Source organism: Microcebus murinus, chromosome 2 (genome assembly GCF_040939455.1).
Source record: "Microcebus murinus isolate Inina chromosome 2, M.murinus_Inina_mat1.0, whole genome shotgun sequence".
NCBI classification, from domain to species: domain Eukaryota; kingdom Metazoa; phylum Chordata; class Mammalia; order Primates; family Cheirogaleidae; genus Microcebus; species Microcebus murinus.
Window position 1 is genome coordinate 32,659,158 of NC_134105.1, and position 15,880 is coordinate 32,675,037.

The 15,880-nt window shown below is 41.9% G+C and overlaps 1 protein-coding gene across 4 annotated transcripts in view; it reads left to right on the forward strand.

Annotated features, from left to right (window-relative positions):
* The window catches only part of ST3GAL3 (ST3 beta-galactoside alpha-2,3-sialyltransferase 3), a 193,899-nt gene that overhangs the window by 77,095 nt on the left and 100,924 nt on the right, over positions 1-15,880 (forward strand). The gene's annotated exons all lie outside the window — the stretch shown is intronic.

A 15,880-nucleotide genomic window follows, 5' to 3' on the forward strand; every position in this document is an offset into this window, starting at 1 on the left:
TACACTCACCTTATCTTTTCACTGAATGCAGCTAAAGGCCTGGGCAGAATGCATTTAGCAGCTATTTGGGGACTCTGAAACATAAATAGTAGCAGACAGATTGGGGAAGAATACCAGAATTCAATGTATTGCCAAACTGGCAGTGAATTTCTGATCTTTCCTTCTGTGTCTCATGTCTTGGACTCAAGGCAGCCCAAAACCCTGGAGTAAACACCAGGGCATAAACAGAGCTCCAGGAAAAGAGCTCTAGTTATATCTCTGGGGTAGGAAAATGGTGGCTAGGTCTCAGACAGAGGGGGAAATCCCAAAGGTTATTTTTTCTTTACTCTGTTCCCTCCCACCCTAGTCCCCAGCAAATCCCATGGTGGTGGTGGTGGTGGTAGGGACAGGGGCAGCAGTAGGGCCTTTAAGCACCTAAAACTGAGGGAAAGGAACCTTCCTCTCTGATCAGAGGAGATACAGTCCCAAGAGAGTGGGTTGCAATTTTGGTTGCTTAGTTTCTCTTTGCCTTCCTGCTGCTTGGCCCCAGATTTGGGCCTGGCTCAGGAAATTCATGGCAGAATGTGGTAACTAAAGCCCCAGCTTTCTGGCCAGAGGACCAAGAAGGGAAAGCCCAAGGAACCAGAAGGCACAGAGGAGAAAAGAGCGAGGGGGAGCTCAGGAAAGTAATTCCTTATAGTTATTTATGAACTCCAGACTAACCTGAGCTGTGCATTCATGCCTCTGATTCTAAACAATATACCAAAGACTTTCAGAACTGAACTAAGGGTTAGACCACTGCCCAAGTCCCAGCCTGGACACTGGGTGGCGCACACAGAGAACTCAATGAACAGGCTTTGAAAATGGCACTGACATTAAAACCACAACCACAGAAAGCTAGGCAGGAAACTTGCTCCCTGAACCCAGTCTGGTCAATTGTCTGCTAAACAAAAATATCAACATTCTCCACTGGATTTAACATGTTAACTGATTGTGAGTTGTATTTAACTCACACTAGTTTTGACCCCGGAGCCTTGTGAAGCATATGTAACTCACACATCTCTACCTTGGAGCCACATGAACTATTTTTCAAGTTGCATATAACTCATATACAGAAAACAATACAAAATAACACAGTTTTTATTAAATTAGAAAGGATAATTTTGTTTTTGTTCTAAAACACCATGGCCCTGAGAAAAGAACATTTTTTTCTAGTGTGGCAGTCAATGTGTTAAACAAGACCTAGAGTATCATAATATAATATTCAAAATATCTAGGATGTAAGCCAAAATTAATCATTAAATGAAGAACCAGAAAAATTTAATTCTTATGGGAAATTAGCAGATGTCAACACTAAGATGACACACATGTTGGAATAATGCAACAAAGACTTTAAAGTAGCTATTATAAAAATGCTCCCCAAAGTAAAGGCAAACACTGTTGAAACAAATGAAAAGCTAGAATCTTAGTAAAAAATGAGGAACTACATGGAGATATAAGAACAGAAAAAATAAAGCAATTGAAGTTTTAAAAACTCACTACATGAGTTCAATAACAAAATGGAAATGACAGAGGAAAGAGTTAGTATACTTGAAAATAAAGCAATAGAAACTATTGGAATACTGTGCAGTCATTAGAAATGTTGCAGCTTTGTTTTTATTGACCCAGAAGATGTTGAAGATATTGTTGAGTAAACAAAACAGGGACAAACACTATGGATATTGAGGCCAAATGTAAATAAGCTTATATGTACATTCCATATAGTATTTATGGAAAGAGATTTCTGGGAAAATAGTCACCAAAATGTTTATAGTGATTAACCTTAGGTAATGGGGGTTTCACATGGTTCTTAGTGTTTTTGCATTTGGATTTTTATATTGAGCATGTGTTATCCTTATAACTGGGAAAAATAAGTTATTTTTGTGTTGGGGGAACCCTGTCTTATTTTGTTCAGTAATTGCCTGGTTATTTATCTCTAGTTCTGACTTTTTTTTTTTTTTTTGAGACAGAGTCTTACTCTGTTACCCAGGCTGGAGTGCTGTGGCATCAGCCTAGCTCACAGCAACCTCAAACTTCTGGGCTCAAGCAATTCTTCTGCCTCAGCCTCCCAAGTAGCTAGGACTATAGGCATGCGCCACCATGCCCGGCTAATTTTGTCTATATATGTTTAGTTGGACAATTAATTTCTTTCCATTTTTAGTAGAGACAGGGTCTTGCTCTTGCTCAGGCTGGTTTCGAACTCCTGACCTTAAGTGATCCTCCTGCTTTGGCCTCCCTGAGTGCTAGGATTATAGGCGTGAGCCACCATGCCCAGCCTAATTCTGACTTTTCATCCAAGTGTTAGTCTTATATTCATAAATATCTATGTGGCTATTAATTTGGATAGTTCTTAAGATCAACATGTACAAAACCAAAATGTCTCATTTCTTTAAATATTTAACAATAACTGACACCCAAACTCTTTCTTTTGATTTTATATTTCTGCTTTTAGTACTATCTCAATCACACAAGTTAAATATCTTCTGCCAATTAAACATTATTTTAAACTGCATAGTTAAATAATATTTTCATAAAAATTCAGATGTTACAGGTAAGTCCACTGTATCATTGACTCCCCTCATCCTAGTCTTATGTTAAAAAAAAATTGCGGGCCGGGCGCAGTGGTTCAAGCCTGTAATCCTAGCTCTCTGGGAGGCCGAGGTGGGTGGATTGCTCGAGGTCGGGAGTTCAAAACCAGCCTGAGCAAGAGCGAGACCCCGTCTCTACAATAAATAGAAAGAAACTAATTGGCCAACTAATATATATAGAAAAAATTAGCCGGGCATGGTGGCTCATGCCTGTAGTCCCAGCTACTTGGGAGGCTGAGACAGAAGGATCGCTTGAGCCCAGGAGTTTGAGGTTGCTGTGAGCTAGGCTGATGCCATAGCACTCACTCTAGCCTAGGCAACAAAGCGAGACTCTGTCTCAAAAAAAAAAAAAAAATTGCGTATAATCTTAGTCCATTAAAAATACATGTGTGCTTGTATGTATGTATATGTATGAGTACAAAATACATAGTTTTGTTTGGGGTGCATATATTTAACAATTTATCTGGACATCTTTCTTTCAATGTTAGTATAAATGCATCTGATTGTTTTAAATATTAACAGTATTTCGTCTTCATCAAGCCATTTTAAAAACATCTCCTTTATATCCCAGCTCACATGAAATCTGTTTTTTTTTTACCTCAGCACTGCCATTTAGGTACTGTTTGAACTCCCATTTTAAAGATGAGAAAACAAGGCCCATAAAGTTTATTTTACCTGTCCAAGATTATTTAGCTGTTTGTGTAAAATCAGGTTGTAAAACCAGACCTGGTGACTCTCTATTGGATTGTCACCTGCACCAGAGCTCCTTTATTTGCATTCACATTGCTACTTGCCTAGGACTGTTAGGATGCCATGGAAGTATAGACACTTCCTTGAGTATAGACACTCACTTGAGAGAGAGACCTAATCAGAACAGCTATTCAGTCAGTCTGCCCCCTCTTTATCACCTCATAGCTATAACCTAACATCAAAATCCAGATAAAAGAAAGCCCCGGCCCCCAAAAAATTGCTTTTTGAGTGTCTTAATCCATTTGGGCTGCTATAACAAAATTACCTAGACTGATTAATTTTTAAACAACAGAAATTTATTTCTCATAGTTCTGGAGGCTGGAAAGTCCAAGATCAAGGCATTAGTAGATTCAGTGTTTGGAAAGGGTCCATTCATCATAGGTGGCACCTGCTATGTGTGTCCTCACAAGGCAGAAGGAGCAAATAGGCTCCCTCAAGCTTCTTTAATAAAAGCGTTAATCCCATTCATGAGCGTGAAGCCAGCATGAGCTAATCACCATCTAAAGGCCCCACCTCTTAATACTATCATGTTGGTTATTAGGTTCCAACATAGGAATCTGGGGGGGACACCAACATTTAGACTATAGCAGCAAGTATTTATGCCTTATATACCTTACTAGGTGCTAAGCTTCAGGAAGTTTAAGATAAAAACTGCAGAGCAAGCCACTTTTTTTCCATTTCCTATACCAACTGCTCTTTCAACATCCTGTCCCTCAATCCCCCTGAAGCTTTGTGCAAGATGCCCTGGCATGGCCTGGACACACTTGATATCATGAATATGATTGAATTCACTGCAGTACTTGGACCCTAGACATCTGCCATTTTCCCAGGACAGAGCGGAAATGAGCAGAGTAACCTCTTTGGCTGCAGTGGGAGGGGGCTTCTACCCATGGTGAGAGGCTTCCAGGGCTCCTTCTATAGCCTGTGATTGTCCTCACAGAGTTTCTACTCTCCATCAGCTCCAGTAGCCTCACATTGGAGAAGAGCCGTGCTGTGTTTGGATGGGGACTCATAGTCACAGGGGACTCCGTGTCATCAGAAGCATCTTGCTAGACCCCTTACCTCCCCCAACAAGTACACCCATTTGGGGTTGGATTTTAGTCTGTGAGCTTTTAAGTTATTTTGCTGGTTCATTTAATTTAGTCTAGGTCAGTGGGTTTTTCTGTGTTTAGTTTATAAAACTGCTTCTCCTATTTTAGTTTGTCTTTGATTAATTGATCCCATGTTACAGTTTATTTCCCTGACTTGAGATGTTGTGGGAGCTGTTTGCTCTTTGGCCAGCCCCTCTCAGGCCTCTGCTGAGTCGCATGATTCATGTGTGGCATGGCTGGGGGCCTCCTGGCATCGCCCCTGGGGCAGGTGGTGGGAGGTACTAATATATAATGCTCTCATGGCAGCTGCTCTCCGAATGTGAGGGTCTGCTTTTCTTGCCTCCTCTGAGAGTCAGTGTGAAATAATGTAAAGCAAAGAAGCTTCAGAGTCAGACCCAACTAGTCCACTTAATGATTGGGGGTCTTGAACATGTGTTTCCCCTCTCTAAGCCTCTGTTTCCTCATTTATAAAATGGAGATGATACCTGCCTTATGGGGCTGTAAGGATTAACTTGACAGTACTAAGAGTGGCATGGATACATAGTAGATGCTCAATAAATAGTAGTCCCCTCAGTCTTTCCTTCACCCAGCATGCCTGGCAGTCCATTTGGAACTAGTGCCAACTTCCTTCTCTACTCAAGCCGTGGCATATATTAATATTACGTTATGTTTCACTGGAAACTGTACAGTGTCATTTCTTAAGAAATGAGAGACCTATTTTGGTTAAGATAGGTCTGCATTCCATTTACTGCTGTGCCCTTTGCACTTAGCAATTCATCATAGCCCAGAGATTGGAGCCAAGACCACTTTAAAGAAGATCTGGAGGCAGAACTGCTTCTCTTGTGTGGGTAGACTTTTCTTGCTTGATGGACTATCCCTGCCCATGTGGCTTTTGTGAATTATAATATGAAACATTGTGATTTTCTGATAGAACCCAGTTCATATTTTTATGCCATGAGATACTAAACTCTGTAATCTTCCTCAAACTGATCCTCATGGGAAATGTTCACGGTTGTCATCAGTAGCAGTTATCTAATAAGCATCTGCTTTATGCCAAGCACAGTGACAGCTGATGGGAATTTGTGGTGGTTCTTTAAAATGAAAAAAGGAATTGGGTTATTCAGGACTGAAAATGCCAGTGCATGTAAGGCTCATAATGTGTGGCTGTATTCCCTGAAATTCAATTCTGGGGCTCAGCAACCTGAAGGTGTGGCTATAGTAGGACACCTGGCTTAAGGAATTTTTGAGAACGTCTCACTTTATCCTAAAATAGAATCTCACTGCATAGCATGGTGCTCCCAACTATTTGCACATCAGAATATCAGTAGAAAGTGATAACATTTGTATGCCATACTACAATAAACAGGGAGCTTGGAGTTATCTAAATAGGGCACTGTGAAAACATTTATAATTTTTTAATATTATAGAATTGTGATGAGCAAAATGAAACACAAAGTATTATGAAATATATTAAATGTTGACTCACTATAAAACATAAAAATCTTTTCCAGTTTTTAATTAAAAACTTGAACTTGTTTCGGTGCTCATATATTTTTAGATTAGGTTTTATGCCTGGGAAGGCTTCATGTAACTTCTGTCAAGACTTTAATGATGCTCAGTTGTTATCATCAAAACGAAATTTTGTTCACAAATAACTGATAAAAAATGTAAAACTATTTTTGTACTTATAAGTTTATGATGTTTGAAATTATAAAGAATCCAACAGCTCTGCCTTTTCTTTAATTAAAGAAAAGGATGATTTCCACCGATGATTCAAAAACAAGAGTGGGTAGAACTTCCAGTGCTTTAGCATGAATGAAGGCAGTGACACTAAACTATGCTAGTAGTCAATTGTTGCATTCTTCATGGCCATCCACAGTTTTACTTAAAATATGCTTCATGAAGCAGTAACAATTATTAAATTTATTTGATTTCATCCCTCAAGTACACATCTTTTTTATATTCTTTGTGGAAGTATGCATAGGACAGACACACTGTTGTGTACCAAAGCACAGTGGTTGTCTTTAGGAAAAGCACTTGTGTTCCCAGCTGAACTAGCTACATTTTTCATGGAACACCATTTTTACTTGAAAGAACAACTGAAAAACTATGGTTTGTCATACTTTGGAATTTGGAAATTATTTCATTATTTCCTCAATAATGAAAGTGAGCATATCACTTCAGGGGAAGTAACTGACAGTATTTTGTTGCCAGTGATAAAATGTGAGCATTCAAGTGAAAATTAGAATTTGGGGAAACATATTTCTACTTGATAGCTTCCCAATACTTAAATTTTAAATTAAACCAGGGTGGGGGGTTGGCCCTATGTTATGGCCTGACTAGTGATCAATTTTGATAAATGTTCCCTCCATGCTTGCAAGGAATATGCATTCTCCATTTATTGGATGTAAAGTTCTCTGTGTGTCAGTTAGTCCTAATTTAGTAGTTGTTCTGTTCAAATCTTCTGAATTCTCACTGATTTTGTGAGGCTGATTTTTCAGTGTTGCGTGTGTTTCCTATTATGATGATAGTAGACCTATTGTATATTTCTCCTTGCAATTCTGTTCATTTTGCTTTATAGAGAGGTTTTGTTATGTGGTACATATGCACTTTGATACATGGCCTCCTTTTGTTTATGTCCAGTTTCTGAATCTTCTAGGAGTTTATATGAGCTCTTCATTTTTCTTCCAACAATTTACATAAATCTTTTGCTGTAAGAAAGAACACCGACTTATCCCTTTGAAGTGGCAATGGAAGAGTTAATGGTTAATTTCAAAGACATCTGAAAAAGCACTTTCTGCTTTCACAGCTCTGACTTGGTGCAGGTGCAGGAGGAGAAAGGCAGAGATTTGCATCAGCTGTGTCACTCCCACCTGGATCTGGGCAGAGAATACACAAGTGTTCCTTGGTTACTGCTTTTTGTAATCCTGGGCTTTCCAGCCTGGCTGAGTCAGGCAGCTTAAGCCACCAGACTAAACATTTCTTCTTCACTACACAGCTGCTGGCTTGCTGCTTTGATACCTGGGAGGGGAGTATTTTTAGGTGCTGGGAGAGCTGGATATGAATGTCCGTGCCTATCGTGCCTGGCTGACTTGAGATTCTCAGTCTTCTGTTCTTAGTACAGATCTGGGATCAGTGAACTGCTAGTGAGACGTGGACTTCCCTGCCAGCCACCCGAGGGGTGAATTGTCCCTGAAGTGTTGGTACATTCAAAATAGCATTTCCTTTGTAGAAGGGGGATTCATGTGCAGCAACTCCGGGAACTCTTGTGTAAAGTTGCGTCAGCAACTCTTGTGTAAAGTAAGATGCTCTGGGATCTGTAACCTTGCCCATCCCAACAGTAAAGCAGCTCTGCTCCTGTATTCCCAGAGCATTCTGCCCCTGCCTTCCTGGTTGCTTTCTTTTCTGGTTTACACTTCCTAAAGATTATGCTTAAGCTTTCCTGCTAGTCAGGGAACTCTGCAAGGAACCACACACAGATTAGATCATCAGTTACATGAATATGTGGCTGGGGTTGAAAGTGAAGCACTTAGCAGTTAAGATCCTTGGTCAAGATGGCGATGAGGCAGTCACCAGTGACTCAGGAAGCTCAGGAAATCTTTGTAAAGAAGGCTAAATTTCATGTCTTATAAATGATGGGAGGGAATTACTTTGGCAGATTGGAAGTTCTCAAAAAGGAACTGTAATAAGGGATGTGAGGGACATTAAATAAACAGAGCAGCAGACAGTTGTGCCTTAGAAGAGCCAGGGGAGTTTTTCTATGGGCAGGTGACTACAATGTCATGGGATGGGCTGGGAGCCAGGAATGGCCAGAGCAAGGGTAGCACTGCTGTCGGAGACGGGCTAGTGAGTAGGAGAAGTGGCTACTGCTGCCATTGCTGCCACCACCAACATTGCCCCCTCACTGCAAGGGGTGGAGGAGACAAAGGATCCTGGTCTCAGGGCCACTCATTAAGCTCCCTGGTCATTTGGTCACTCCATTGATTCTTCCATTCATTCATACATATATGGAATACCAACTTGGTGCCAGATCCTATATTAGGTGTCAGAGGCTCTCAGATACAGAGGTGAGCCCAGACTCTTAGGAGAACTCAAATATGTATGTTAGGATTGCTTAATTGTAAGCAACAGAAACTGACTTGGGTTAACTTTAAAAAAAAAAAAAAAAGGAATTTACCAGAACATGGGTACCCACAGAATCAAATTAAAAGCCAAACATCCAGTCCTCAGAAAGAACATAAAGAGCAGCTCTAGTAATCTAGATTGCGGGAATAAGTGGCCCCATTCTTTAGCATACTGTTTTTTTTTCCTGATGTCACTCAGCTTAAGGGAAAAAGAGTCCAGCCAGCCTAGCTTTTGTCAAGTGGCTACACTGTGGACACAGATCCCACTGGCGAGGCCACCACTTGCCTGCAGTGGGAGAAGAGCAGTTCCCTGTAGGAAACCCAAGAGACCTGTTTCTAAAAGGACAAGTGACACATGTGCACTGCAGGCTCATAAGTACGTTCTGTAAGTTTGGTGGAGAGGACAGATGAAGTGGCACTGAAGCTAACAGGTTAGATCAGAGAAGGTGTTTTTCATTCAACATTCACTCAACATGTCATGTGTTGCAGCTGTGAGGAAGACAAGAAAACCCTTGGTGGAACTTCTAGACTAGCAAAGGAGAGGTACCAAATAGTCTAATAAATGTGTACTTACAAACTGCACTGAGTTCTGTGAGGGGAAAGTACACTGTGTCACAGGAGCAGGTGAGGGGCACAATCTAGGCAGGACGGGCAAGGGATGCTCTTATTAGAGAGGGCCTTTGAACTAGGGTCTAAAGAATGAGTAGGAATTAACCAGATAAAGAGGTGGCTTATTCAGGAAACTGAAAGAAGGCCAAAATAGCCAGAGCACAGAGCACAAGGGAAAAGATAGTACAGGATAGGAAGGTAGGCAAAGGCCAAATCATGAATTTCCTTGTTGCACTGCAAGAATAGCTATAAACCGAGCTTTGGTGGTGGCTGTATCTTGAAGAATGATTGAGTGTTCACCAAGTTAGCAAGGTGAGTGAGGCCATTATAGAGGAAACAACACCTGCAGTAGCTCTCTGGCATAAAGGCTGCCTAGAAAGGAGTGGCAGAAGATTAGGCCAAGAAGACAGATAGGTTAAGAGGTTGCTACATGGTCTAAGCAACAGCTAAGACTCAAGCAAAAGTAATGACAGTATTATAAGGAGGAGGGTCTGTATTTAGAAATGAGAAGCATAGGGTACACCAAAAATTTCTTTCTTGGAGAACTGGATAATAATGCCATTATCAAAAAAAAAAAAAAAGAGGAAACAAACCAAGGCTGAGGACAGAGTGAAGATAAAGTCTGAATTTGTAGCATTTTTAGTTAGAGGTGACTGTCAGTTGGAGACTATGTATGGGAAATAACCAATGTGAAAAGGGGTTGGGAGAATATTTTATTTTTTTATTTTTATTTTTATTTATTTATTTTTTGAGACAGAGTCTCGCTTTGTTGCCCAGGCTACAGTGAGTGCCGTAGTGTCAGCCTAGCTCACAGCAACCTCAATCTCCTAGGCTCAAACAATCCTCCTGCCTCAGCCTCCTGAGTAGCTGGGACTACAGGCATGCGCCACCATGCCTGGCTAATTTTTTCTATATATGTTAGTTGGCCAATTAATTTCTTTCTATTTATAGTAGAGACGGGGTCTCGCTCTTGCTCAGGCTGGTTTTGAACTCCTGACCTCGAGCAATCTACCCGCCTCGGCCTCCCAGAGTGCTAGGATTACAGGCATGAGCCACCGCGCCCAGCCTTGGGAGAATATTTTAAATGAAGGGAGAAGTATGTACAAAGGCCTGGAGATGGTAATGATACTCTGGAAGAAGACAAAATAGCTCCAGTCTGACTGGAGCATAGCATATTGCAGGGGCGAGGAAGGGACAATGTCAGGATCAAAAAATGAAATTGGAATGGTCGCTGGTGGCCAGATCATTAAGGACCTTGTAAACCAAGAGATTGGAGTTTATTCTGAGAACAACAGAGTCCATTCAGAGGTTATAAACAGGGTTGTGACATGACCATATTTATCTTATTGAAAGGTAGCTCTGGTTACGCATCGTTTGAGAGGGACGAGACTGGGGCAGGGAGACCTGGCTGTAATGGGAGGCTGTTGCGGTAATCCAGGTGAGAGGCAGAGCTGGCCTGGTCAAGGATGGTAGTAATGGAGAAAAAGTAAGTGGATCTGAGATCCATTGAGGAGATGGAATGAAAAAGACATGGTAATTAATTGAATGAAGTAAGAGAAAAGCAGGAATCAAGGAGTTCTTTCAGGTTTCAGGTTTAGGCATCTGGGTAAATAGTGGTGCCATTAATTAAGACAGGAAATACAGGAAGAGGACCGGGTTTGGGGTGTGTGTGAGCATGGTGAAGATGAACTCTGTGGGGCATCTTGAGTTTTAAGTGCCTGTAGGACACTGAGTGGAAATGTTTAGGAGGCAGCTGGCCACGCAAGTGGAGCACTCAGGAGGGAGGGTTGGGCGGGAATGAGAGATTTGGTTTGGGTGCAGTGGAAAGATGGCTGGGGCAGGCTTAACTGAGTGTGGAGTAAGGTGAAGTCTAGACTGAAGAAGGAAAAGTAAAGAAGGATAAATGACTGAAAAACATGAAAAACATTTTCTCATACATTGAACAACAGCTAGCACAGGACACTGATCTCTGAAAGAAGGGCACCAAATAAGGTTAGCCTTATAATTGCCAGGCTAACTGCCTGGAGAGGGTTTCTAGAACACAGCATAGGGAAGGAGAATCCTAACAGACCCCAGAGCCTTTCTAAGTTGAGGAAACAGTTGAGAATTTGAGGAGATTACCAGAGAGGAGAGAGCTGCACACAGAGAGTGCTCTGGGGATCTGTCAAGGGTCCCCTTGGACTTCTTAGCTGGTGAGTGCATGTGGATAGGAAAACTACCAGAAGCTGGGAAAGAACCACTGGAAAGGGGCAAGCAGAATAATCCCTAAAGTTCACACGGTTGGGAATTGTGGAAAAACTTCGTAATACATGAGCATCACATAGTATATTCAGAAAGGAATCGTTGTAGCAGTGGGGCAAAATTAGTAATGGTCCAAAATCAGCCTGAAGTTCATTCTTGCCTTTAACCCTAACCTCGCAAAGCTTAAAAGTAAGCCTTGAAAGGATCAAACTTTTTCCAAGTAATTTAATTGCACTTCAAAAATGCTTAAGGAATGTACAAATATCCTGCTCCCCAAAAGGTAAAATTCACATGGCTAGCAACCAATCAGAAATTACTAGGCAATTCAGAAAAGCATGAAAATACAACCTGTAATGAGAAAAACCAATCAGTGGAAACAGGCCTAGAGATGGCACAAATGACAGTAGACAGGGACATTACAACATATTTACATATTCCATATGTTCAAGAAAGTAGAGGAAAGCATGAGGATATTAAGGAAAGGCATAGAAGATACTAAAAAAGGAACTAGACATGAAAAAATATAATATCTGAGATGAAAAATATACTAGGTAGATAATCAGCAAATTAGATACTATAGAAGAAAAGAGTAGTGAACTGGAAGATGAATCAATAGAAACTATCCAAAATGAAACACAGAGTAGAAATTATTGGGGAAAAAAATGAACAGAACATCAATGAGCTGTGGGATTCCAAATAGCCTAATACATGTGTCATTGGAGACCCCAAAAGAGAGAAGAGGGCAGAAAAATATTTGAAGAAATAATTGCTAAATTTTTTTCAAATGTGATTAAAATCCAAGAAGCCCCATGAACCCCAAACACAGGAGAGATGGTGAAAACCACAGCACAGCACAGCATAAGCACTCTCTTCTCACCACCCACAGGTACTCAGCGTGGGGGATGAAAAGCAAAGTATCGGGGCACAGCCAGGCTGCAGTTCTGGCAGCGGGCAGAGGGAGGTGAGCCAGGCGGTGGGAATGCGGAGTCCGTAGGGCATTTTGAGAAGGATTTGAATAGGAGGTTGGTCAGGGAAGAACACCCACAGGAATAAGGATAAGAGAAATAAGTGTCCATGGCCTATTTTAGCTGGTTTATACCTGGGAGATTTAGCTCTAAATTTTCCGAAGACTATTCCTCCTGTTCCCAAGGGACCTTTATTTGTTCAGGGCAGCACATTCCTCCTTCTGGTAAATGTGTATCATGAGGGACTCATCATTTTCACAGACCCCATCTCCTCCATCCCTGTGATCAGATGCAAGCTCCGCCAACCCTGGCCCTTCCCCAGGAGTTTTGCCATCAGGAGCAGAGAGATGGGTCGCAGTCCCTTTTCAGTGGCAAAGCTGAAGACATGTGCCCAGAAGGTGCCGGGCGCCATGCTGCCTCCCTTGTGAAGAAAGCTCAGGGGAGAGTAAAGCTGATGGAGGGATGTTCGATGACAAGCCAGTCATTTTTGGTCCCCCCTAAAGCCCTCCACACTCCAGCCTTTCCCACAGTTTGGTTATATGAACCATGAAATTGCCCTCCTAGTTGCCTAAGTTAGTGCAACCAGTATGTTGCCAGCCAGCCCACCTCATGTCCTTTAGACTCTGATGGGAGTCCACTGTGTTCCCCAGGCCGGGCGAGAGACAAGTACTCGTCATGCCCTTTAAGTGAGGTGGGTTCATAACACAGCTTCCCCCAAAGGAATTTTTTGTATTCTCTCTCCTGTCATCTCTAACAACTTTAGAGGGCCGTTAGAATTATGTGACAAGTTTTCAGATATTTCCTTTGAAAGTCTACAATCTTAGTTTAGCACCTAACTTTGGCGTCTGAAATGTATCACCTTAGAGGCTTAGCTGAAACTTTCTTTTTAGCATCCTGCTATACTAATTTGATTTGAATTTATGACTGTTGTGACCAAATAATGCTGATAATAGCAGTCAACAAATATTCACTGAGTATCTGCTGTGTGCAGCCACGGCCCTCTTGAGCTGTCAGTCTAGAACAGTTTATGTGTATTTGGCCCACAGGCTGCATCCTGTCCATAGGCATATTTTGGATGATCCACATAGTCTTTAGGTTTCTCTTGAATCCACTGCCAATATTTAGAAACTGAGAAATTTCACCTAAAATAATCCAGATTCCTGCTGACATAGGTCTACACTGCTCCCTGGCACGAACTAGAGCTGTAGGCACCAGCATGCAGTCTCTAGGTAGACTCTACCCCCTCTGGACTACAACGAGCCAAGTGCCCGTTGCCATTTGTCATCAGTGGGCTCACACAGTTACCTTTCCGTAAGGCAGGAGGGTCACTTGACGTCAGGAGTTCAAGACTAACCTGAGAAACATAACAAGACCCCATCTCTGCAAAAAATAAGAAAAATTAGCTGGGCACAGTGTTGTGCGCCCATAGGCCCAACTACTCAGGAGTCTGAGGTAGGAGAATCAGTTGAGTCTAGGAGTTCAAAATTGCAATGAGCCATGATCATGCTTTAGCCTAGGCAACAGAGGGAGACTCTGTCTCTAAAAATAAAATAAAATAAAGAATAAAGTGAACTATTTCTGGTACTCATGTCTCTTAATAAAAGAGAGCTTCCATGGCTCTCTGTTGGCCAAGAGAGCCATGGAAGGGACAAAATTTCATTAGAAATAAAAAGTGTTCTTAGGCCGGGCACGGTGGCTCACGCCTGTAATCCTAGCACTCTGGGAGGCCGAGGCGGGCGGATTGCTCGAGGTCAGGAGTTTGAAACCAGCGTGAGCAAGAGTGAGATCCCGTCTCTACTATAAATAGAAAGAAATTAATTGGCCAACTAATAAAGTGTTCTTATATGCTTAATATGCAACTTGTGTGTGTAAAACAAAATGTAAGATGTCATTGGAAAAGAAACCATAGATGAAATTATTTTTATTATACAGAAAATATGGGGGGGGTGACAATGAATTTTAAAAAAGACATTTTAACAAGATGTTTGGCTTTTGTTTTTGAGACAGTTTCGCTTTGTTGCCCAGGCTAGAGTGAGTGCCAGTCTAGCCACTGCTAGGCAGCCACTGCTAGGCGTCAGCCTAGCTCACAGCAACCTCAAACTCCTGGGCTCAAGCAATCCTCCTGCCTCAGCCTCCCGAGTAGCTGGGACTACAGGCATGCGTCACCATGCCTGGCTAATTTTTTCTATATATATTAGTTGGCCAATTAATTTCTTTCTATTTATAGTAGAGACGGGGTCTCACTCTTGCTCAAGCTGGTTTCCAACTCCTGACCTCGAACAATCCACCCACCTCGGCCTCCCGGAATGCTAGGATTACAGGCGTGAGCCACCACACCGGCAGGCTTCTTCTTCTTTTTTTTTTTTTTAAGAGAGGGTTTTGCTCTGTTGCCCAGACTGGAGTGCTATAGCATAATCATAGCTCACTCTAATCACCAGCTCCTGAGCTGTAGCAATCCTCCTGCCTCAGCCTCCCGAATAGCTGGGACTGCAGGTGCACACCACCATGCTAATTTTAATTTTTATAGAAGCAGGGTCTTGCTCTGTTGCTCAGGCTGGTCTTGAATTCCTGGCCTCCAGTGATCCTCCTACCTTGGCCTTCCAGAATGCTAGGATTACAGGTGTGAGCCACCACACCTGGCCAGGATTTATTTTTTAATGCAACTAAAATAAGTGGTGTGAACTACTGCAAAAGGACATTATATCCTCCCACTTCCCTCATTTGGGTTATGTTCTTGTTTGGCCCCTGACATTTGAGTTTGCAACAAGGGTAAAAACACTATCTGGCCTCTCTGGAAGGAATCCCACAAAGTGTGGATTCACTGTCTAAGGAATCTCAGCTCAGGTGTGAGGAGCAGTAGCATGAGAGTTGCCCCATGGTTGTCATCACACAGGGAAAAAGTGACACGTATTTGGCAAGTTGATGAGGTTCCCTTTTCATGGAATGACAAAATACGATTGTTGACAGAGTATTAAACTCTGAAATGAACTCTTTTTGCAAATTATGTTTTTAGATTTATTTTAAATGTAAGCCTTTTTTGTTTTTCTTACTGAATTTTTAAAGTTCTTGATATATCAAAGAAGGTCTCTTATCTATTTGTCTGAAAGCAAAACCAGAATTATTCTAAGGAAAGGCTTTCGCTTGCCTCGGGGTATTCTCTTGTGAGGTAAGCCTTCCATTCAGTTATGTGTCCTAGTTTGTATCTTCAATTTTAAGAAAAGAATTTAATTCTCTCACTGCAGCTCAGCAGATTTTGAAAGCCATGAGTCTGGCCTTAATTGGCCTTGCAGAATGAGTCCTGTGAGGTACTCATCAGCCTGTGTAACTTCCCTCTCTTGGCCATTCAGGGCTTATTAAAGGCTGAGTTCCTCGAAAGCCTTGCTGCCTGGCCCTTCCATCCAGTGTTTTGGCCTTGTATTCTGTTTTACCCTCAGGTGGAGCCAGGCCAGCTGAGAATTGCATTCGTAGGCCACATTATTTTTGCATACACACAC